At 37.3% G+C, this 26,152-nt stretch overlaps 1 long non-coding RNA gene across 1 annotated transcript; it reads left to right on the plus strand.

Annotated features, from left to right (window-relative positions):
• Positions 1-2,316: 2,316 nt before the first annotated feature.
• On the plus strand, positions 2,317-25,800 carry LOC117655465 (uncharacterized). Its single transcript, XR_009623288.2, has 6 exons — positions 2,317-2,394; positions 2,751-2,819; positions 3,647-3,731; positions 4,690-4,883; positions 9,655-9,732; positions 25,581-25,800. It is a non-coding gene; the product is annotated as an uncharacterized LOC117655465 (long non-coding RNA).
• Positions 25,801-26,152: the final 352 nt, after the last annotated feature.

Below are 26,152 nucleotides of genomic sequence, written 5' to 3' on the forward strand. Positions count from 1 at the left end.
GTCTTGGCATATTTGGGTCTTTTCCCATGTAAGATTGAGAGTATCTTGGTAATGTTTCGACAAGGTCCCACTCGTCATCGTCAGGCTGGTGCCTTTGGCTTCGTGCCTGTGCAAGCAAAGCGTGATTGGAGCTGCCGTCTCTCTATAAATACTGGTGGGGAGGTGTGGGGTGCTGGCTTTGTTGCTGTGAGCGTGTTGGTTGCCTGTGTTGTTACATCTTGATTAGTTGATGGAGTTGATGTTTGCAGATTAGTCGGCTGTTTCGTAACATCCTGTGTGGGTGGGGTCCTTGATGTGTGCCCATTAGTCTTTTGTGTTGTAACAACCTGGGTAATGGGCTGGGTAGTTGATGTAATGTCCTGAACAGATGGCTTTGATGCCACATCCCGGGCTTTGGTTTGGCTCTGAGTTTGAAGTCTTGCTATGTGTTCATGGCGTGTGTCAGTTTGCTTTGTTTACATATATATACAGACAGCTCTGCCGGGTTGCTCCGTGTTTGGTCAGGACCAACCATGCCTTCAAGCTAGGAAGGAGGAAACAGTAGGAATCAAGCCTCCATCATCCAGCATGACGACAGCAAAAACAACACAGCTGATTACAAGTGGGAGATGGCTGGAAGGGCCTATTACACGTGCAAGGGCTAAATTGATTAATGGCATATAAAGGCAGAGATCTCTGTAATGGTAATTTAATACTCTGATGATGTCAGCGGATGGCTGACGAAAGCTTAGTAAAATAAAATTTTAATTCTGTTAAAATTTTAAAATCTTAAAGTTCCAGAGTTCGCAGTACGTCTGCTTCCTTTTTTACTAATATACCTGGAACTCGTATTTTTAGAATAGTTTGTAATATATATATACTGTATGTATGTATGTATGTATGTATGTATGTATGTATGTATATGGAACAACTCAGCTCACCACAAGAGATAAAATTAGCATGATCACTGCCTTGGATCATGGTCATTAACATGTGGTTGAACAGCTGTGACACTAGCAATTAGTTCTGCTGAAGTATGAATTTCTATACTGTCCACCGATAAGATTCTCACCTTTTTTACTTTCTTTTAATTTGTTAAACATTTCACTTTCTGGCACAACCTAAAGCTATTGGAGTATTATTTGCAATAAAAATGAAAGGTTTCTCTCCTGATATTTCTGCGAAGCCATGTAGTGATTCATTTCTTCAATATATCAATGATTGGAATAGTTCAAAGAAAAATAATATGAGAAATGATTCACTATCTCTTTGTATCTGACATGGAAATATTGATACACGGTTCTTTAAGAGGAGAAAATGCACAATTCATCCACATATCTGGCATACTGCTCTTGTTTCCATTTCTGTCACTGATGATAACTCTCTGAAACTATCTTCAGACCCAGAAAGATCTGCATGTATATGTAGTATGGTTTGAGATGCGATTCAAATTGATACTCTGACTTTATTCCTACAACATGTATAGTACAGTTATATCTACTTAAGGATGGCTTAATAGTTTGTAATAGTAATTAAGTCAAAATTAATATTTTTCAAACACAGAGCAATGCCACTTTCTCAGATAAGTAGAGTTCCCACTTCTTCTTTCAATTAGTGATATGGCTTGGCCAATGGACTCAAAGAGTATTTGGGGAGGGGTTTCTATGCTGCTCTTGATAAGGAGGTTTACAATAAAAAGAGTTCCATTTTCAGCCATTGCTTTTATTTAGTTTTTCATATTGAAATATGATAATGGACATACAAATCCAGTCACTTGAATTAGTTTAACCTTGTGTATTAGCACTGTCTAGGGACTATAGGAGGAAAGCTATGTTAGTCTATGGTAGCCAAAAAAATCAGAAGGAATCTGGTAGCTCTTCTAATTATGGGACTTAATTTAATTCCATGGGTTTAGCTGATTCTGTTAATATGTAATTCTCACAACACATTAATTTTCTGTATTTAACCAATTAAGTGTGGTATATGGTAACTATCATATATTTCAATAATTGTAGTTGCCACCAGTGGAAATTCTTAAACATGATTCATCTACATGAGTTATAGTTATGGTATCCTAGCCTATATTAGACATGAAATTTTAAAACTTCCTGATATAGCTATATGAAATGAATCATTAACTTATATTGTAAAAACAGTGCTAGAGGGCAAAATAAAAAAGGGCTACCACCTTCCTGTCAATTTTTATGAGTTCTGTGAATGAATCTGGTTGGCTATATTAAAATATAGAATGCTAGGCAGCTGCATCATTGATCTGATCCTACAGCATTTTATAGCAAATAATCACTCAGCTTTTTTATATATAGCAATAGTTACTCAGCTTTCTTTTTTCTTTGCTTGTTTGGACACTGCATTTCATTAACAGAGATCAGAACAGTTAAAGCAATTATATTTCAGGTAATAATGCATTATAAAGGACATCAAAGAGTGGGTGTGGGTGTTAAAGAAAACCGATCCTTTTAAAATATGGATTTAGAGATGATGATTGTGAGTACCAGGAATTGCAAGAATGATCAAGCAGTTCATCTTGCAACAAATAAAAGCTGAAGTGATAATTCAGGAAGAAACTCATATACTTTGGGCATGTGATGATAGTAGATGATAAAGAATGTTATTATGTTAGGTAAGACTGAGTGCAGTAGAAGGAAAAGACAAAAGACAAAGATGAATTGGATTGAAAAGATTGTAGGGATGGATTATGGCAGTGTTTCTCAACTTTGGCCACTTTAAGATCTGTGGACTTAATTTCCTAGAATTCCTCAGTCTGTAATGCTGGTTTAGGGTAATATGCTACAAGCTGTTATTAGAAATGAATTGAGATGGTGAGTATTTGACTATTTATTTTATTTTATTTTAGTCAGATTTATATGCCGCCCTTCTCCCGTAGGACTCGGGGCGGCTCACAGCAATAGAACAACCCGACAATAAGTGAAAATTAAATAATATTAAAACCAATTTAAAATCCCCAAATCCCCAAGTTAAAATCCGCGGCAGATCAGGGAAGTTGGTGGAAGAGCCATGTCTTTAGGTTGACGTGGAAGGTGCAGAGGTCGGGGGCTGTCCGGAGCTTGGTGGGCAACCCATTCCAGAGGCCCGGTGCGGCCACACAGAACGCCCTCATCCTGGGGACCACCAACCAACACTGTCTAGCTGAGGGGACCCGGAGGAGGGCAGCCCTATGTGAGCACACTGGGTGGTGGGAGGCCGGTAGGAGGTGATCCTGCAAATACCCCATGCCCGTGCCACGAAGGGCTTTATAGGTGAGTACCAGCACCTTGAAGCGGACCCGGAGGACCACCGGCAACCAATGCAGCTCACGCAATAGTGGTGTTATATGGGAGTAGCGGGACGCACCCGTAACTACTCGCGTGGCCGTGACTATGCAGGAATTGAACCCATTCAAAAGCATCTACCTATACTTTTCAGACCGCCTTCTCTCATTGCTCTCATGCCATGCCATGCTAAAGCATATATACACAGAAAAGTCACAATGAGGTCAGCATGATTACTGTGCAAATGTAATAACTATGCACTTGTGTCATAATATGTGATCTAAATAGAGAATATAAGTATTTGTCTCATTATCTATCTATCTATCTATCTATCTATCTATCTATCTATCATCTATCTATATTTTACTCTCATACAGGAACACGTCTGGACAAGATGAGAGGCACATGAATCAATCAAACAAATAAATATAAACGTACCTCTCCTTTCTGCTTCTCCAAAAAGTATGTGCACCCTCTATTGTTCCCTGTTTCCATTTTTCATTTAATGGCAAAACATACTTACCATGTAATACAGTATATTCACTGTTTCCTCTGAAAACTGCCTTGTGCAGACACTTCCATTCTGGCACAACGGACTGCTGTTCCCTGAATTACAGCTTATTGATTTAAATGTGTCTCCCCACTAACTGCTGTTTCCCCAGTTATAGCCACTTTCCCTTTCATTGCTATTTCCTACTGACTTTTTCCCATTCTGGGCATCATGAAATTTCACAATTTCAGTCTTGTCTCTCAGTACCCTTCTGGTTTTTAATGCAATTTGTCTATTGAGTTATATTTTTCAAATCAATAACGCTTTGTTATTGATTCCCATTGACTGCTACACAACTGAGGGCTTCACAAATGTTTTGCATGTTTTCATTGTGTAAAATAGAAATCATTTGTCTGAGGTGGGGATGTTTGACATTTTTTGAAGTTCTTATTCATTCCGGAATAAATAGTTATACTTAAAAGATCTTTATCTACTGGACAGTCCTGGATGACCTTTTAAATGACAATGTTTTAATAAAACTCTAAAGAGTAATTTGGGAAACTGAAAATGGGTGGAATTACCGGTAGTCCTCGACTTACACCAGTTCATTTAGTGACTGTTCAAAGTTACAATGGCACACTTGTGACTTATGACTGTTTTTCACAGTTACGACCTTTTCAACATCCCCATGATCATGTGATCAAAATTCAAATGCTTGGCAACTGGTTTGTATTTATGACCATTGCTGTGTCCCAGAGTCGTGTAATCCCCATTTGCAACCTTCTGACAAGCACAGTCAATGGGGAAGCCAGATTCACTTAACAAGTGGGTTACTAATTTATCAACTGCAGTGATTCACCTAACAACTGTTGCAAGAAAGGTCGTAAAATGAAGCAAAACTCACTTATCAAACATCTCACTTAACAACAGATATTGTCATACCCACGTCGAAGCCTGAATCTGGAGAGGAGGACAAGCCGGAACTACAGCCGACAGAGATCAAGGGGGCGGCTTCATTGCCTTTGGAGGAATGTGGGGAGGAGCAGCCCAAGGCAGCCCAGGGCTCCTCAGGATTGGCAAAATTTGTTATCAGGGAGGAACGGGGGCAGGATGACCGAGAGAGGGTAAGCAGTGAACATGAGGAGCAACAGAGCTCAGGCAATGAGCAAGGACCACCTCCTCCTGATCCCCAAGTGCGGAAAGTGGAGAGAAGGCGGGAACAGTGCAGGTCAACCTGACAACTCAGGAGGAGAGCACCCCGCCCCTCTTCACAAGGCACCCCTGGGGACTGAGATTTAAGGAGATGCTGTGGGGAGGGGCATTTGTCAGGAACACTGAATTGGTAGAGTTTGGTGTGTTAGTACAGACGTTTGGAGTTTGCAGGACTGCTTGCTTCTTCCTTACTTGTGGACTCAGTGCCTTCTTCCTGACTTTGTGGACTCATTGTTTGTTCCTTGTTTCGTGGACTCATTTCCCTGTTCCTTTGTTTTGCTGGACTGGATGCAGCCAAAGGCTGCCATGTGTGTATGTGTGTGCACTTTGCTCTGGGACTTGCCAAGAACATGGGAGCGTTTGAGGGGACATTTGGAGCATTAAAGGAGAGTTTGAACTCTCAGTTGGCTGTGTGACCTTCATGCCTTGTCCCAAATCATCACAGAAATTTTGGGCTCAATTCCTAAACCGAGAACTACCATAACACCTTTACATTGTTTTTCTCACAAGTGTTATCTATTTGATTTCCCTTTTTAAACTTTGCAGATAGTTTCCCAAGTAAAAAATTGAATCAACACATGAATTGTTAAGGAAAATTGTAGGGATAATGGAAATATCGATACAGCAGCTTAGAATATAAAATATGCTTCCAGCCTAAGCCTGAAGCATAGGAAGCAGCGATGCAATTACTTATTGGCTCTTTATCCTGATTATAGAAATCAGTTATGAACTAGAATAAAGAATTACTCCCATCCCATTTTTTTCCTAACTGTACTTTTATATCCCAATAATTTTGCATTCTCAGAGGTGTTCTCATACTCTGCTATATATAAATGGCAAATGATATCTTATAAAAGAAATCAAACAACTATCTTGTTACAAGTTTATAAAAAACTTTTGAAAAGTTTTATGTAGAAAAATTCTGAAAAAAAGTAAAAAGGGACTAATAAGTCGATGATAGAGCAAAGGGAAAAAAAAAAAAAGAAAATATATACTTTTCCTGGTTTCATCCAGTAGTACTTTGAAGCAAGAGACTGACAGGTTAGGTCTGAATGAAGAAAACCTAATACATAGTAGGGTTTTGCGCTCTGTTAATTTTTTTTTTATGTTTTGAGAATTAACCTTTATTTAAGTAGTTGTATGGATTGTCCCTGCAGCTTTCTACACTTATCCCTTTCTTGTTAGTTATTATCATCATCAACAAAAACAAAATCATCAACTACAAAAAAACTAAACTAAAAAATTTCATTAGCATTTAATTTACTTTTAAAAACTCTTACTAATGTTTGTATTGTGGAAGTAAATGTACAAAGGAAAAAAAAAACAATCCATGAATGGGGAGAGAATTGAGCCCTGTGGCATTCGCCACTAGTGCTAAACCTCCCACCCTTCCCCTTATGAATCCTACTTGGGTGAAGCCTTGGACGAAGAAGAAAAACCAATGAAAAACAGTGTGTCCCACTCCCAAACTCCTTTGCTGTTCAGAATGATATCATGATTAGTGATAACAAAACTCACCAATAGATCAAGCAGGATCTTGCCTCCATCCCAGACCTAACAGAGCAGTGGTGGGTTTCAAATTTTTTTTACTACCGGTTCTGTGGACTGGCTTGCTTGGTGGGCATGGCTTGGTGGTCATGTGACTGAGTGGACATGGCCAACTTGACATCACTCATGGCCATGGCCACTCAGTCACATGACCACCCCACCTAGCCACGCTCACAGAAAAAGGTAGGATTTTTTTTTTTAATTTCTACCTATCTACTTATATTCTGCCCAGGCCTGGGGTAATCTATCAAAGGCCTCCTCCTACATGCCACCCTGCCCTCCCTTTGCCAGTTGCATGCGTTTCCCTGTTTCCCCTCCTTCAGTGGCCCCGGCCCTAGCCCCACTTCCTCCCCCACCCCCACCTCTTTCTTTGGGCTGCTTACCTTCCTCTCGTGGCAGCTGGTCCGGAGTCCAGAAGGCAAGCTGCCAGGAAGGGATGGCAAAGAGGTAGCGTCTGGGAGGCTTCTCGCAGTCGCATCAAAAGAGAAAAAGCCACTTTGCAGCTGCAGAGGCTGGCCACAGGCTGCCAAAAACTACTGGAGGTCTCCAAAAAAGCTGCTGCCATCACATCCCATTGCCTGCTATGTTGCACTCAAACTGATGCATCCCATTGCCTGCTGTGTCAGTCCGAGCATGACGCAGCAAGCAATGGGATGTGTGTGCCCAGCCAGCGCGAAGAACAGGGCAGCGATGGCAATGGCTTTTTCGGCGACCTCTGATAGTTTTTGGCGGCCTGCGGCCAGCCACCACAGCTGCAAAGCAGCTCTCAAAGAGGCTTTTTCTTTTCTGATGCGACTGTGAGAAGCCTCCCAGCTGCCGCCTCTTTGCCAGCCACTTCCCGGCAGTCATGCGGGTGGACAGGGCAAGTGAGTGGCGACCAGGCCACCAGTTTGGGGGCATGTCCAGCCAGCTGTCACTACCAGTTCGGCGACCCAGGCCAAATTACTGCTACCGGTTCACCCAAACCGGTGCAAACTGGTAGAAACCCACCACTGCATCAGAGGTCCTCCACAAACATGAACAAGGTTGTCTCAGTGCAATATTCTGGCCTGAAATCTGACTGCAATAGGTCCACATAACCCCATTCCCCCCAGAGCCTTTAAAGCTACTGCTTCTTGTCAACATTCCCTCTGTGGGGAACTTTGTTAATTGGACAAAAATTATCCAGCACTGCTGAAGTTATGTATGAATTATTTTTAAGAGAAGAAATAATTATGGTCGGGGGCTTCTAAGCAAAGCTCTGATAATCTGACCAGGTGGAGGAATCTCTGATGATGGGAAAGGGAGGGAAAAGAGGGGAGAGAAAAGGATTCTAATTGTTAGCACAGCAAAGATGCAGTTTGCCAGTGTTTTGCAAGTTTCAACACTGTAAGAGTTCTTTTGAACAAGCAAATAACCTTTTCTGCCCCTGATGGTGGTGAGAGTGCCCATACTTAAAATAAAAGACAGATTTTAGGAATTCTGTAGAGAAGGCAGATCCTCAATCCCCGGCTTAAAATTAGGGATTGTGTCAGGGGTGAAATCTAAAATTTGTTACTACCGGTTCTGTGGGCGTGGCTTGGTGGGGGGGAGGTAATGTGACTGGGTGAGCGTGGCCAACTTTTTTTAAAAAACTTTTAAAAGCATTTTTTCTACAGCCTTAAGAGGTTGCAGAAAAAAATGCTTTTAGAAGCCTCTGATGATCAGGCAACTCAGCTGGGATCGCCAGAGGCTTTTAAAGGCATTTTTTTCCTACAACCTCTTCCGCTGAAGAGATTGTAGAAAAATGCTTTAAAAAAAAAAAAGCCTCTAATGATCGCACAGCTCAGCTGGGCATGGGGGTGTATGTGCAGAGATTTTTGCTACCGGTTCTCCAAACCACCTGCTGCCATCACTACCAGATCAGGCGATCTGGTCCGAACCAGGAGCATTTCACCCCTGGATTGTGTGTACTCATTTCCAATGAAGCAGTTTTATTTTAAAAGGTTTTATTGCTCTATCACTGTTTCATTTGATACATAGATTATAATCTGATTATGAAAAATCAAGGCATATTTATTTATTGCCCAAGCTGGAACCCAACAAAATCATTATTTTTAATCATGAGGGGAGTTTGCACAAATCAATTTTATAATTTCAGGGTGTCATGTTATTGCAGTTTGAGAACCCGAGCAATTAAACTGGAGAGGGTGCTATTGCAGCACATAAATATCCAGATGACAAACTCTCCACCTAGATACCTATTTGGTCTGCGGTCTTTCCCTAATGCTGGCACCAGCCAGCCTTTCTGAAGAGCATTTCCTCTCTTCTTACCACTTGCAGAGTTTTTCCTCTGCTAAATTAGCATTTAGCCTGTTATCTGGTGAAATACTGCTTTCATAAAGAAGCACTATTTATTGTCTCAAGCTAAGTGGACATGAAAGGGAAAATACTTGCTTTTTGCATTCAAATAGAAGTTCTTATATATATATATATATATATATATATATATATATATATATATATATATATATATATATATATATATATATATATATATATATATATATATATATATATATATATATATATATATATATATATATAAAATTCCAATGCATTTTTATGAGTTACAAAGACATAAGAATCTATAAATCTAAGAAAGGAAAGAAAATCAGATTTTTTTTATAATCTACTCTTCTCCTGGCCTAAATTCACTTGGCTCTTACAATAGACCATTGTTATTTGGCTGAAATTAGTTTCTTCCTCTTGTAAAAGATTTTTTCTGCAGTTATATTAGAAATATTTACCATACGTTCAACCCACTTTGCATCACTTCCTTAAACTTCTAAACTTACTCTGAGCCTACTAGGATTGGAACAGCAATTGATTTACATAAAATCTATATTACAACGGTGTAATCATTTATATGATGTTTTTCAAACTGAATAAGTTTGCTCTTACTTTCATTTATAAAAGGTAAAAAATGAATCTCTGGTGGCATGATCATTTTTAACCAAACTAAGTCACCTATAAAGAACCTTCTAGCATTATTATAAACCTTTAGTACAAAAGCCCTAGAAGAAATGTTCCCAGGCATGATGCAACTACTTTAGTACTGTCAATGACACTGAAGAAAGTAAACATTTTATTCAGTTAAATTAAATTTCATTCCAGACTGCACCACAATAAAGAAGAAGGTCACCAATGATGGCTAAAGAATGAGTTCTCCCTGGACTGTCCCTTCATTATGTGGTAAGTGCAAAAATTAGCAATTGCTCTGTCCAACTCCTCAATTTTGTGGAGGAGGAAAGGAACCAGTAAAATTGAGCATATATAGTTTTGGGGAAAAGATAATTGACTAATTGATAAGAGATTTATATTAGTCTGCTTCCAAATATCAAAATGTACATTCTCACCCTGAACAAGTCCATTCTCTTTTTCTATCATATCTGAATGCATTTCCCAGAAGAATAAGCTAACAATAAAGTTTCAAGGAAACATTAATTATTCAATTACTTTTCCCCAAAACTATATATGTCCAATATTACATGTTTTTCTGATTAAGACTTAGTATTTAGGCCCCTAATCTTTTCAATGACTTTTTTTTTTTGTACCTGTCTCACTTTATCTGAATTATTCTTAGAATATGCCCACATTCTGCATACAGTATTCTGGATGGTCACACCTCATTCTACTTGATTAATGCATCTCTTGGCAAGTTTGCAATACAGAATAGTGAGAAGTTTGCTATTCATTTTCTTCAGTTCACTTGCTCATGTTCTTAACGTTAACAGTGCAGGAATACTTTCTTCATAACTTGGAAAGTCATATAGTATGCATTTTCATGCACTATAATTTTCTCTACAAGCAAAAGGTGTTCAAAAGAAAATGATATATTTAGGAAAATGTCTATGAGACATTCTTGTTTATAAGGGTTTTAGCATATACACTTTCATAAGAGAATTGTCAAGGCTCTGACTAACGAACTCGAGCAAATCAGAACCCTGAGACTTGGCTCCTTCTCAAAGGTCTTCTTTAATGAGTACATCATATCGGCACAGTTTCAATGGAAAACCAAATCTAAATCTTTCTTACCGTTTCAGTATAATTCAGTTCGAAGTTGAGAAGAATCTCCTATAAAACTCCCAACATTTGACAAGATTTTTTGTTTTGTTTTGGAGACCCATGTGTTCCATGTAATAAACAATAATATTGTTCCATGTAATAAACAATATTTTTTTTTCTTTTTGGGGAAAAAAATGTCATTCAGGCATTTAATTAAAACTTCAAAAATAGATTAATTGTAATTGAAAACATAACAAATATAGCTTGGGCTAGAGGAATCTAAATTAACATAGTTAATGAAATTACTTTACTTATTTTGCTTTGTCAGGAAACTAAATCCTTTCTACCACTCTCTCCACTTGAAAAACAAATAATCTACTAAAGGAAATGATCTGCGTTTTTTCCACCCTGGGACTGCAAAAGCTATTAAGGCAAATTCAAGCAAACTACATCCTTGCTATTTTAGAAGTGAACTTTTAACACCTTTGCAAATGTGATTTTGCTTTAGAAAATTAGTGGTTGTTCTTTTGTATGCTACAGAGATTTTAATTGTTTAAAATAATAATAGGGATATTTTGATTAAAAAACCTTTCTAGTTATTCCATAGGGTTTTTTTTTTGAAAAAAGAACAGATTTTAACTAAACTTGCTACATTTGTCAAAGTTGTTTCAAACATAATCCAGAATAAGGCATTAGATAATTAACATGGGATTTTTATTGTATAGACTGTCATTCATATTTAAATGTCTTTACACAGTTAAAAAAAAAATCCATACTGCTCATCAACACTGTCTACTTCACTTTCTTTTCTTTCCCCATTTTAAAAAAAAACATTTCTGATTTTCATATAAGCACGATGAGAAATTGGATTTAACAGATTAATTTTCCATTCTAATAATGAATGCTTGAGAGACTTTTAGTGCAAACATCAGTTAGTTTTCACCTACTGCAAGTGAAATGCAGTTTCTAAATTTCCAATTTGACAATATTTGGTATTATTTTCAAAGACTTGTAAACAAAATTGCCAGAACAGATGGTGCAGAATATTTGCATGTAAATTTTTTTCATCTACAAGATGTTTAAGGGAGCTTTTTCCAGCACTGTTGAAACCTGAAAAATGCTGACTTGCTTATACCATTCCTAGCTGTTTAAATAGAAGCTTCTTCACTTCACTTGAAATGACTATAATATATTTTTTTTTCAGAAAATGCTTGAGAGTAGAAGAAATTTGTCTTGAATGTTCTCATAATATAACACCAAGATTTTTGATGTTATGAGTCATGGTGGCACAATGGTTACAATGCAGCAATGCAGGCTAATTCTGCATTTCACTGCCCGAAGCTCAATCCTGACCGACTCAAGGTTGATTCAGACTTCCATCTTTCTGGGGTCGGTAAAATGAGGGCCCAGATTGCATTTTTGTGTCCATATAAGAGATGACTCTCCAGGCTGTGTTTGAACACATTCAGAGGAGTTAACCATCTCACTGAGCAATTAGCTTTGCCATTAAAATGCTCTTATTTTAAGGAAATTGATTCCCAGCCCCTCAGCTTATGAGTCAACCACAAAAAACTTGGTCCCTAAAGTCTATGTGCAAGGAGAGATAAATACCATGATCTCCACCTTCTGGTCACTGATCTCTATCTTAATGCCATGCCTGCTCCTTTAGGGACATTTAGCTCACCATGTCCTTACCAGAACTCTTTGCTGTTATTGATATCATATTGTAATGATGGCCTACCCAAAAAATATTACAGCCTGATTGTTATGCTGGCCACACATATCCCTGAAGTCACATGATCACATTTTGAGTGCTTGGCAACCAGTTTACCTTTACAACTGTTTACAGAGTACCTTCAAACATGACAGCGATTTTGATGTTTATTGCCAGTTTCTGGTATTTATTTCTGATTTATGGGGGAAAAAAACACCCATTATGTGTAATGGATTCACTTAATGACTATGGCAATTCACTTAATGACTGCCACGTTCATTGACTGCTGCAAAAAATATCATAAAATCAGGTCCAGTCATGTAGTGACCACTTAATATCCACAGAGACTTAATGATCACATAATTCCAGGCTCATTGTGGCTGTAAATTAAGGACTACTTATAGTGGCTAGTTACTTGCATCATGCATTCTACTTTTCTAAATACAGGGGGGAAATGGGTTCCAATTATTTGGTACTTCCTACATCTTTCAAATTTTCTCATACAATCTGAGGATAATTTCTCAAAGACTTTGATGTTAAATATTACTGAATGCTAGTGAATTAATATTAAAACTTAATATTGAAAGATATGATGTTTTTGTAAGACATTGTATCTTTTTCATTGGATATCAGCAGTATATAATAACAACAGCATTGCTTTATTTCTTTTATAATTATTTTAACTCAATAATACAAAGAATTCTCTGGGAATTGTATACAGGGTAAATATTTTTACATGCTGTGCAAATCCTTTTTCTTTTTCTATTCCTTTGGGGCAATTTATGTCCTTCAATTATTGTATTATAAAATTTTGAATATTATTCCACCTGAATTTATTTATATCCATTTATACCCCAATTATAAAAGGTAAAACTCCTGAACTTTGAATATTAGTTCATACAGTGAAAGGAGACTGAAAGTTTATGAAATAATTCCTTCCTAATTTTTGACTGTGAATTAAAAAAATTCTGTAATTCCTTCATTCTTGCATTTTAAACTTTCTTATCTGAACTTCTTATAGAACAGAGTTCTTAGAAGCATAGTTTCTGTTTCCAAAACCGCCGTATTCAGTTTAAAGCCCTAATGATCCAGTTTGATATGCAAAGCCCTCAAATCCACTGCCGGAGGAATTTGTGGTAAAAATTTAGGTCTCTATCCCTATCTGCTAAAACCCAATTTCTATATACAGAGATTACTTTTGTATTCAGGTCAAAAGTGTGATCAGATTTAGATGTAACTTTAGAAGTTTTATCTCCCTTCCGCCTTTTAATGGATTTTAAAACTATATTACCTGATGAAGACTTGATAGAAGTTCAAATCTAGGAAGCAGTTTTGGAAACCCTAAAAACTCTAAAATCCTTTCAAAAAGTAACAAAGACAGAATGCCCTCAAGCCTCCAACTACCTTGAGGGTTGTGCACCACTCTCAGATTCTCATATCAGTTGACAGAGCCAGGCCTTAATTCTTTTCTATCTCTACTAGAGCTCTGTTGTTTGTGCCATTTTGTGCAGAACCGTTACCTCTCTACACTACTCTAGTCAATGTTTTGTTATTGCGCATATTTACATACAATCATAGAAAAACTATTAAAATAAATTGTTATCTTCCAAAACAAGGCAGTTTAAAAATAGCCAGTCAGATAAATGTAAATAAAACTGGCTAACAGGAAGGGAACAATTCAACTCTAAATAACTAATTTTGAATTTGGCTTAATCCAATCCAATGTGTTTGAATCTTTCCCTTTGAAATAAATGATTTTTCAAAGTCCTAAATGAGTGCCAAAACCAAAATTATAGCAGAAAAGGCAGACAGAATATTAATTAAATTAGTATGTCCTAGTACCTGACTGATGCTAATTTTAGCCTTTTTCTGGTCTTTCTGATCCCTGATTCCCTTTCAGCCAGGTACTATGTAAATTATTACTACTATATAATTTCATATAAAGCAGTTTTATAGAGAATATGAAAGGGAGGGAGAGATGCAGATAGATATATAATTAAAGGAATGCATTTTATTTTTCCAACATGAGGGTGACTGAAATATGGCAGGAAATTATGACAGAAATCAAATTGAACTGTTTTAGGAGAAAGGGGAGCTGCCCAGCTAGACAAAAGTGATATGATTTTTGAACTTTTGAGGCCACATGTGATGCATTCAATAAGCAATGCTTAGTAGGAACAGTTGGTAGATTTAGAATTTTCTTGGTTGAGAGGACTTTTTATGAAATCCCCTAATTTTCAAGATATGCTTAAGCATCTTCGCTGTATTTCCCCAACTAATCAAATTGCCTCTTTTTATTCATGACTTGTCATGAAAAGGGAGTGGAGTTTCTGGTTAGTCTGTATTTCAATTTTTGCTACTTTGTGTTTTATTCTGATTTAATGAGAATTGTGTTATATGAAATGCATAAATAAAGAAAAGAAAGGAAAAGAAAATCAGTGCATTCATAGACATTAGACTACCCTCTTCTACCAAGTACAGCCACAAGAATAGATCCAATGACATCTATACAGAGGTTGGAGGGAGAGGCAGAGGAGTCCCTTTGGAATACAATAGATAATGGACAGTAATTCCCTATAATTTTTATTTTAAAATAGAAAAGAGAGAATGTGTTTGAAAAAAATAAGTGACAAATAATGTGAAAAACATAAATTGGATGACAGCAAATAAGCAGAAGAGTGAGACAGACAGAGAGAAACTGAATAAGATGAGTGGATGGGTGATTGCAATGCCTAATTTATGGGATGACTGAGAAGTTCCTGATAAAAATGGAGAAACTTGATGTTCTCCTCACTCAACCTCCTCTTGCCCACTGGCATGAACTAGGTCCTAACAGATGGTAAGCCCATGACAAACCTCAGTTTCTCCACCAGCCCCAGTTATACCTCACATTAGAAACAGCAAAAAACATGGTAGATATTTTTTCCCACTTCCAGGAAATGCACAAATTGTTTTACTTAACTTGCCCAATTTTAAAGTACTCAGGACTCGCCAGCTGTTGGCTGGAGCAGAATAGAGATCAACTGTTGGAACAGAGCAAATCATGCTGGCATATTGTAGGGCTAGCTCACAGACTGGAAGGGAGGAAGCTAAACCTGTTTTCTGGATATGTCCCAATATTGGCTGTGTGCTACACTAAAATAGCCTTTTTAGAAGTAAATTTAAACGTATTAAGTTGGAATTTTCTCAACCATAAAGTGTGGGATTATAGCCTAAAACACTATCTGTATCATTCAGTAATTCACTGCTATGGTTAAAAAAAAAGCCTTGTTAGTTTTATCAACATAAAGTTGATAAGGTATATAAAGTATCTGCAGCTGAATTTGCATTTAAATTATTTGTTTGTATAATATAATGTTTTTGTGAGGAAATTAATTTTCATGGTTCTTTTATCATGGTCTAACTAAGCATTATCATAAATCTATTTTTTTCCTATGGCTGATCTATCAAGCGATAAATGCTTAGAAAGAGGAAAAACTCATTTGTTTCTGTACTAATTGTTATATATTAACAGTTCTATACTTTATAATGAAAGGCATTTATTTATCAAAGCTCAGAATGTAGAAATCAAATACTAAGAACTATATTTTAAAAACTGAAGCAGATAAAATCATTTTCTCAATTAGTAGGCAATGAAGATGTCTAATGGATTCAGAACAAAGGCAAAATTCTACTTATATTACCGTCAGAACTGCAGTTTTCTTACAGACTAGCTGTGCGGAGATAGCAATAGGCCAGTGGCGAAAGGCACTTACCTTCGCTACCGGTTCGGGAATGTGAGCGCACGCATGTGCTCACTACGCTCTCGTGCACCTCTTCTGCACATGCACAGAGCATGCTCAGAGGGTCAAAAAAAGGGATGTAATGATGTCCTAGTGGGTGAGCAGAGCCTCACACCACCAGTGCTACCGCTTCGTGCGAGCCGGATAGATCCAGCCAGGTTTCAGCGCTACAATAGGCCCTCGATGGAATTACTAAAATATAAAGTATATACTGTATAAAGCAATAAATGAACCAGCTGATTTATTTAGTTTAAAATAGTTTAACAACTCACAGAATCGCAATACTGGCATTTTGTTACCTTGGTGACTAGAAACATCATATCAAAAGTACCATTTTACTTTTTTAAAAATATTATATTGATAATCTTAATATTTTGAATATATTTCTTGCATTCGTATAAACTGTCTTCTCCTGCCCATATATACATCTTATAACATTCCTTTTCAGGATAAGCAGTGTTATGGAAAAAACAGAAAATAAATAAATAATAAGCAAAAGGAAATAAAAGCATGGAATAAGATAAAGCAGGGGTGTCAAACTTGATTTCATTGAGGGCCACATCAGGGTTGTGTTTGACCTCAGAGGGCTGGGGTGGGGGTGGCCATAGTAGGCGTGGTCAGCTCGATATCACTCATGTGATATCATGCTCCCGAGCTCCATTTCCGACTGATAGCCTTCTGCAACCCTCTCCTAGCGAAAACAAAGATTGAAAGGGCCGCCCACGGGCTGGTCCCTCACTGTTTCCAGGATGGCCCCGCAGGCCAGATCTAAGTACCCCATGGGCCAGATCCAGCCCGTGGGCCTTGAAATGACACCCCTGAGATAAAGGGAGGGAGGGACAGAAAGCATAATTATGACTAGTTTATGCCAATACAATTTATCTCCACATGCCTTTCTCTTCTTGTTTCTATCATGAACACATACCATTAATCCATCTAATGCCTTTTGTTCTTTTAATCTATCTTGTCACTGCTATTGAATAACTCATCAATCCATCCACCAATGACTTTCCATTCAACAATGACTTTCCTCTTCTTACCCTTCCTCTTAATCCATTCCTTCTAATATTTGTTTTGCAGTTCAGTTTCTAGTAATTAATTCTGTATATCCAAACCAGTTCAACATATTACTCTCACTTTTGTATTCAGTCCACATTCATTGAGTCTCAGTCTATCAATTTCTCACAACAAACTACACATTACTCACTGCTTTTGTACCAGTAATGTTTTCCACTTTTCCTTTAATAGATGCTACCAGGATATACAAATATACCGTAGCTTTATGTTTTAGTTTTTCATCATATATGCATAAATTATAATTGTTCACTCTTTTTCTCTATCAAGCAACCCTAGTCTTTGATACATGTATTTTTAAGTTTACATGCCTTGTTATATCATATCATCACTTGTAGAAAATAATGCATCACTTGCAGAAAATAATCCCAACCAACACACTTCTAATATCATCATGAATATGCCTGTCCATAAATACAAACACATCACACATCTTTTCCTTACTCCATATTCATGGAATAAGATTTCATACAATGAATATATCAGATACAATATTTGTAATGTACTAAAGAAATTGCAGTTCCATATTTTAAAACTTCAATAGTTGTATTACTAGGTGTAACTTCTACACCTACAACCTTAATCATTTTCAACATTCTGCTAAGTATTCTTTTTTTTTTTCATCAATGATTTTTCTTGGATACTCAAATTTTTATTTTTCATTTGTATCCCAATTCAATTCTGTTCCATTTTTTGATATATCGCCATAACGTCTACACAGATCTTTAAAATACTGATTCCCACATTCTTTGGTTGTTCCCTTGGTTCTTGCTTTTCTCATCCACACAGGGACAACAATCTTGTTAGCATCTATCTGTGCCTGTCTCTTCCTTTTAAGGATTGTTCCTTTTTCATTGCTCCCTGGCCTTTTTTTTTCTTTGCTGCTTTTTTAGATGTTTGCATACATGGCCGCCTTTATGCTCTTTTCCATTGTTCTCTCATGTAACACTAACACAGATCCTTTGTTTTGTTTTTGTAACCCCATTGTAACCCCATTGTGCCAATAATGCTCTGATAATAGAGTACAGCAAAACCAGTGGGCTGTTCCCTTATTCCTTTGTTTCATTGTGATTCCACAGAAACAAAAGTCCAAGGAACAAAGAACTGAAAGAACTGGTCCATGGAAACAAATAAGTAGGATTCATTTGAAACTTTGCAGCTGCATTCAAATGTGGTTGCACAGAAACTTATACAATAAAAACTGGGAAAGGGATCGAGTAGGCACAGGGTTCAAAAAAGGAGAATATGCTTTGCCATACCTTGGCAAAACCTGAAAGAATGCCCACTGCATGTATGGATGGAACAGAGGCATGCTAGCAGAAGAAGTGAAGCAAATACGGAGTCCAAAGACTTTATAAAACTCCACAGTCTTTATGGATCATATAAACCAGCCTGCTTTCAGATGAAAAGTGATTTTAAAATATTTTTTATATATTTACTTGCGTCCCAAGCAGCTAAAATAATGCTGTTGCCCTGAGGTACACACTGTCTTATTTTTAAATTTAGTCACAATGGACATGTCTATTATATTAATTATAATCTCTCCCAAATTACCTCCTCTTTCAAAGAAATCTGAATCTGGCAAAGGAGGTAAACATTTATACATTTAACCAGACTCTTATAAAACTAATTGATTAGGTTTCCTCCTTGCTCCTTATTTAATTAGGTTGCCTTTTGTATTCATTAAGGCTGCAAAGTAATAACCACTTAATTGGGAGAAAGCCTAACTGAACTCACTAGAATTTATTTTTTGACAAGAGATATTCAGGCCTAGAGTTGCATGTTAGAGATGTTTAGTTAGTTAATTTTTTGTATCTTACTTTATTTTAAAATCTCATCCATTATAACCTTTGTAGCATTGTGTGTGTACGTGTGTGTTGTGAACTGAAAAATGATGAAAATGTGATAAATGTAATTTCTAAAATAATAAGAAATATAAACACATATAAACACATGAGCAGAAAAGGGTTATTACATTTTATATTTGAGAGATCAAATCTTTCACCCCAATGTTCAACCTACTAGTATCCCAAGAAATTAAAAAGATGAAATGACATCAGCACATCCATTCTTTTCATGTCAAAGTCAGTATAATTGTGTTAAACCTATTCTATTTGCCTCTTCATTTGCTTCTTCACCCTGATCAATAGGTTCACCTTGATCAAGAGGTTCTGTATGCTATATTATAAACCTGAAAATGGGCTCATTACCCTAGAAAATGTTTCCAAGTCAGGGCAGTTCCCTTGTGTAAAGATAAATCGAGACTATTTTCTTATGGAAATGGGTTTGCATTTTAAAAGCAAACCCATGGTATTCATTCACAAATGAGTTGTGTCTATCAATTTATTCTTACAGCTTCATGTGCCACATCATACAAGCAACAATTTTAGCAGAGGAGAGTGTTCTTATTTTCAGTTTATGTACTGATGAACTGAACTTCAGTAATTGAAGGCATGATATATAATATTCTTTTGACTGTTTTGTAAATGATGATCCAAAGTAATAAAATAATGCCAACAGGGAAGGAAAATAAATCTCAAAGGCGAATGTTTATAAAACTACTTATCTGGGCTGCAAAATTCTAGATGACCACAATTTAGGGAATTTCTTGTACCTCTTTGTTGCAATCTAGTTGTCCACACGTTTGCAGCCCAGTTGTGATATTAGAATGGTCTTTTTTAAGATTTAAACAACAGAGTTTTTATAAATGTATGTGTTTATGCATATCGTTTCATTCATTGAAAAAAATATGAATACAAATTACTTCCTGGTTTATCCAAAAGTTCATATAAAAGTAATTAAAAAGTTGATAAAACAAACAAGAGGAAGCTTGAGAAATCAAGGGTATATATATATATATAAAACAGATGTTGAGATTCTGGAAAGAGTGTCGAGAGAAGCAACATGGATGATCTGAGAGCTGGGGCTAAAACATATGAAGAAAGAAGGATCAGGAGTGACATGATAGCAGTGTTCCAACATTTGAAGTGTGCCACAAAGAAGAGGGCATAAACTATTTATTAAAGCACCAGAAGGCAGGACAAGAAGCAATGGATAGAAACAAATCAAAGAGAGAAGCAACCTACAACTAAGCAGAAATTTCCTGACACTGAGAACATTTAACCAGTGGAGTGGCTTGCCTTCAGAAGTAATGCATGCTCCATCACTGGAGGTTTTTAAGAAGAGATTGGAAAACCATTTGTCCAGAATGATATAGGATCTCCTGTTTGTACAGGGGGTTGGAACAGAAGACATCCAAGGTCCCTTCCAACTCCGTTATTCTGTTAAAATGGAGTTGTTAGAGAAATATGAGAGAAGCCAGAATCTTCTGACAACTCTCCCAGCACACTAAGGGCAGGATACTGATTCAATCTAGGCAGCAGTAGATGGAAGAGTTAATTATTAGAGAGACATCATAAATCAGTCTGGCCAGTAATTAGTAAGAACAGATGGGGAGAGCTGGACTGGAGGAGGAAGGAAGATAAAAGCAGCAAAGGCATAGGAGTTAAAGAGAATGCAGTGGAAAGAATTTCAGACAGCAAGATTAATGACTACAGAGAAATTTAAAAACAAACCTTGCAACAGGACAGTGAAGGAGAGAGAGGGGGGAGGGAGGGAGGGAGAGAGAGAGAGAGAGAGAGAACAAACAAACATAAGAAGAGTCTCAAGGCAGGTAGCTCAAAGAAAAACCAGAGCCACTAGGGCATTGTACCTCTGAATTGGGATGAGGAAGATCATTGATGCTAGATAGCTGGTGGCTACCTCCTGAGAAGTGTTGCTGATAGAACAGTTATAATTAAACTATAAGGAGAAACAAACAGCTTGCCCTGAAACCTATGAGTAAAAAGTGGTAGAAAATAATAGCTTTCATCTTTCCCTGGATTAAACAACCAGGAAGCACTCCAATTTTTGGAAATGTGCCCTTGATGTTTAATACCAATCCTATGCTACTTGTCTCTGGATTCTGGAATCACTGAACCTTAGGTGGCCCTGGTTTCCAGATGCTGCTATTTAAAATTAGGTTTAGCAATAAGGCTTTCTCTTTTATAATTTAACCCTTGATGAGTTGGTTATTATCAAGACCTGGTAGAATACAGGAGGGAAAGGATACTCTCTTGAAAACATCACCAGCTAGGTTCCAGGGTATACAGCAGGGATGTCAAAGTCACGTTGTCATGTTGTCATCACATGACGTATTGCGACTTTCCCCCCCTTCACTAGAATGTGGGGGTGTGTGGCCAGCCTGTGCCGTATCCATCCCACGGGCCATGAGTTTGACATCCCTGGTATACAGTATCACCAGGCAGATGCTTGTGGCTTTCATGGCCACTGCTCTGCAGATAAACATATGTGAGAGATTGTTTGCTCGTTTGACCTCTGGGATCAGATGAGATTGCTGCACTCTACCATGCGGCATAGCTGCTTCCATGTATGAGTTGATGGATGTTGTAACCAAGTTGACAGTAGAGTTCCTCAGATTTAAGGTCTTAGGAGACTTCAGCTTGATTTCCTTGAATATGGAGTCTAAAGTGCCTTGGGAATTCATGTCCTGGATCATAAAGGACCCAATTCATATGGGCCCAATGCACATACTATTTCTAGTTTTTAAGCCACCAGAATCTATTAGAGTGGGTAATTAAACAAATTTAAAATTATTATATTCTTGAGGAAGAAGTGACATGATCTGGAATTGGAGAATGTTATTATTAGTACCTTGTAATGGATAGATCACTTTCTGCTAGTCTTATGGTTCTCTGTAACTATCCATTCACTGCAGATGGGAAGAGAAAGTTTGATCACTCTTCTCTAGGTAGACCCTGTAAGATTTCAGAAGAAGCTTGGGGATAATCCTTATTCCTGGCTCACGTTCAATTGAGTCCTTAATTACTGGTTGGAATTAGTGGCCACGAGGGTTTTGGATTGGATTGCGCCTGTGCAGACTCTTGCTTTTGACAGACCCCTCTGGTTTTTGGAAATGGTCTAGGAGATGAAATGGCAGAAAAGTTTGAATGTAGTTAGCTATTAAGCTTTTGTTTTCTGTATACAGTATATGTTCCAGAATCCTTTGAGATTGGGGAAGGTGATAAGTACATTCAATAAATAAATGTTTACTAAATAAATTCTACTGCATGCAAAGGACCATATTTCCTAACTAAGTGGGTTTAGTATTACATTGTCATGAAAGGCCCTTCCAGCTGCAAATGCAGCATATTAGCATTGATTACTACTTATATGGAAAACATTCCTATTTTCCATTCTAGTTCTATACAAAACAATGGAACAATTTCTTTAGCAAAATATTCGTCCAATTGTCTTCAGATTAAAGCTGGAATTAGCTAGGATGTTTAAATTCTACAAAAACAAAGTTTATTTAGATTTCAAATTAAGTATAATATATTATCGCAGTTTTAGCCATTTTATGCCTGGCTGGTTTATGCAGAGAACAGCAGAAGTTGGAAACAAAATTAAAAATATCTGGTGCCAAGAACTGGGCTGAAATTGGCCCAGGGTCTACCAAGTTTGATGCTGATTATCACAATAGGCTACCTAATTTTTTTAAAAAACAAACATTTATTGCTTCCATTGATTTATGTCCTATATTTTTCCCCCAGGATAGCAATCAAAGGTCATCCAGGCAGACATCATTAAAATAAATTTATTTTAAATTTGAAAACAATCCCTTTTTCCAAATAAACTGTTTATTTGGCAAACAAGCAGAAGGCAACTCCAGATTGTTCTCATCATGATGGTCCCATGCTGTAAAATTAATGATAAAATTGATCCAAACTGGCCAAGTTCTTTTGTTTGTTTTCTCTAACATACCAGGTAAGCACCCTTGTAAACAGGGAGTGAAGGAGAGTAAGGGAACAGAAAATTCAGCTACATGCCTCATGTCACCGGCTGAAGATGAGAAGGGATAAAAATATCAAACTGATGGTCTAAGGAAATATGGTCCCTTGCATGCAGAAGAATTTGGTACCCTTCTGATCAGGAGTGAAATTCAGCAGGTTCTGACAGGTTCTGGAGAACCAGTAGAGGAAATTTTGAGTAGTTTGGAGAACTGGCAAATACCACCTCTGGCTGGCCTCAAAGTGGGATGGGAATGGAGATTTTGCAATATCCTTCTCCCAGGAGTGGGGAGGAAATGGGGATTTTGCAGTATCCTTTCCCTGGAGTGGGGTGGGAATGGAGATTTTGCAGTATCCTTTCCCTGCCATACCCACCAAGCCACACCCACCAAGCCATGCCCACAGAACCGGTATTTTAAAAAAATGAATTTCACCACTGCTTCTGATGTGTTTGGTGGACCAAGATTTCCAGAATTCTCAATTGGCGATGGTAACAGAAAATCCTGGCTGTCGTGATTCCAACTTACCTGTGGGATACTTGGAGAAGGACGGTCTAAAATTATTTAGCTGCATCACTATCAAACTTTACAGTGTCTGTGTGAGATAGAGATTGATAGTGAGTGAGTGTTAGAGATCTTGCAGATATGTTTGAAAGTTTGTAAAAATTCCTTTTACGGAGTAAGCTAAATATGGGTAGTCCTTGATTTACAACAGTAGTGACCGTTCAAAGTTACAACAGCACTGAAGAAAGGGACTTATGACTGTTTTTCACACTTACAACGGTCACAGCATCCCCACGGCCACATGATCAAAATTTAGAAGCTTGGCAACTGGTTCATATTTATGACAGTTGCAGTATTTGGGAAACCTGTGATCACCTTTTGTGGTCTTCTGCTCATCAAATGTGAATTTGGCTTCCCCATTAACTAACAACCATGTTACTAACAACTGCAACGATTCGCAACAACTGTGGCAAGAAAGATCGTAAAATGGGGTAAAACTCATTTAACAATGGTCTCACTAGAAACATGCATTTTGGATTCAATTGTGGTCGTAAATTGAGGGCTACCTCTCCTGCATTCTCTTCTGATAGTTTCATAAATGATACTTCTTATTCAGTGTTTTTAGCTGATAATATTTGCAAGAAATATTTGACTGAGAAAGAAAACTATCTTGTTTTGACTGTGAATGATCAACTGAACCTCAAGGCGGTTTAGCAAAAAAGTAATAATATAATTTGCCCCAGTAAGCCCATAGATTTTAAACATGAAAATTCATTGCTTGCTTTCTCCAACCCCTCCAGCAAATTTCAGATCTATGTGTTTTTGTTTTTGTTTTTTGTATTAAATGTCTCAATAGCAAATGTTTGTGTAGTTAGTAATTAATCAGTTACCCTATTCTAAGTATGTGACATTTAAGTGCTGAAGAAACCATTTCTGTAAACAAATGCAAAATAGGGGGCTTTTTTTCCTCTCTGTATGCAAATTTATATAACAAACAATAATGGAAACTTCATCTGAATTTCATAAGAAACATAGGGGTGGGGAAAATCAAACCATATGCCTGTGATGCATCTAAATCATTCATTTGTGAAAGTCATTGAATCCATTCCTGGTACATCCAGCTGTTAACTTTCCATTAGGGACTGGAGTGCCTTTGCAAATTACAGACACACTGAATCATCCTTGTGTCACAGTCAGGCCAGGGAAACAAGGAAAGCCAGGTTACTCTCAGTGTTATGGGGCTGTGTCCATAACAGATGTTTTGTGGTGACTATACTCCATCTGCCATGTGGATTGCCTTTGCTTGGAAGATGGGAAAGATGTCTCTTTCAAGATGCTATTTAAGCAGTTAATGTCACGAATGACAGAGGTTATTCCAGGGACCAGGTTTTAATACCATAAAATGATTCAGGTAGCTCAGTCAAGCTTGCTTTTATGCTTCAGATACTGAATAATAATTTTTGAAATATAGTATAATGTATTTTTAAATGCCATATAAATTTACCTAGTAGACATGGATGTAGTTGTTACACTACTACTTTGTGACTGCTTGAGGGCTTAAAATCATGTGTAGCATGATTAGCAAGCTTTTCTTGTAGCTTCTCTTACAAAATAGAAAGATCTATGACAAGTAGGGGTGCATCTATATCCAAAAGTGGCAGAGATGAAATGTTTTATCCATACACCCAAAGGCTCAGCCTAAGAGCCTATTAAAGCATAATCTTAAACAGAAGAGAAAGTTCTATTCATACTTAATTAATGTGAATCTATCCTTCAGAATTCTTAGCTAAATGTATGAAAGGTAGGGAGGCTAAAAGATGGATTAGTTAGGATCCAGAGATATTGGGAACAGGATGTTGCTAATATTGCTCCATCATATACATGTTTTCAAGCATCTGCATTTCAAATCAATGCCTTAACCTGTCTATGGCCAATGGAGCTTAAAATAAAATTATGCTCCACTCCTGGTAATTGTATACATGTAATTTTCTTGGTGGAAGAAAATTACCCCATTTTATTGCTTTCAGCCCAGTGTACAATTCTGAAATGTAAAAAAAGAATTGCATCATCCAAGAACTAACCAAAGTTGACCCTGCTTATCTTCTAATTCCAGGTGCTACCATCTGCCGTGGGAAATGGAGCTTGCATTCGGATAAATCGTGGAAGTCTGCAATTGGAGAAACATACTGCCTTAGTGGTCCCTGGAGGTTTCCCATCAAACTAATTAACAGCCCTGACCCTTTTTAGCCTTTTTAGAATCAGCCAATTGGCTAGATTACTTTGCTCTGTCAATTAAACCAAAATTTCACTGAATAAAAGTACTCTTTTCCTCATCTTTCCTTCTTTACATACTACTTGGGTTCGGTCTCATTTTCTGTGCAACATATTCAGAAATAAATCTGCAATAAATACAAATAGATTGTGCCCCTCTTTGGGCAGCATCTTGATTCATTGTTTGGAAAAGAGAAGAAAAGAAGTTGCACTAAAGCAGAAGGCAACAAATATGACAGCTTTTTTTTTCAGGCCCACATGTGAGATTGGAGAGCAATGCAGTAAGGCATATTATAAATTTATTTCTAAAATGGTTTTGGAAGAAACAAACCAATTCACTGGCAGTCTGAAGGAAATTAGTTTATGGCTATTGTTCTTGCACAACTATATATTCCCTTATCACACTTGGAGGTA

Source organism: Pantherophis guttatus, chromosome 7 (genome assembly GCF_059756535.1).
Source record: "Pantherophis guttatus breed Tessera chromosome 7, ASM5975653v1, whole genome shotgun sequence".
In the NCBI taxonomy this organism is placed as follows: domain Eukaryota; kingdom Metazoa; phylum Chordata; class Lepidosauria; order Squamata; family Colubridae; genus Pantherophis; species Pantherophis guttatus.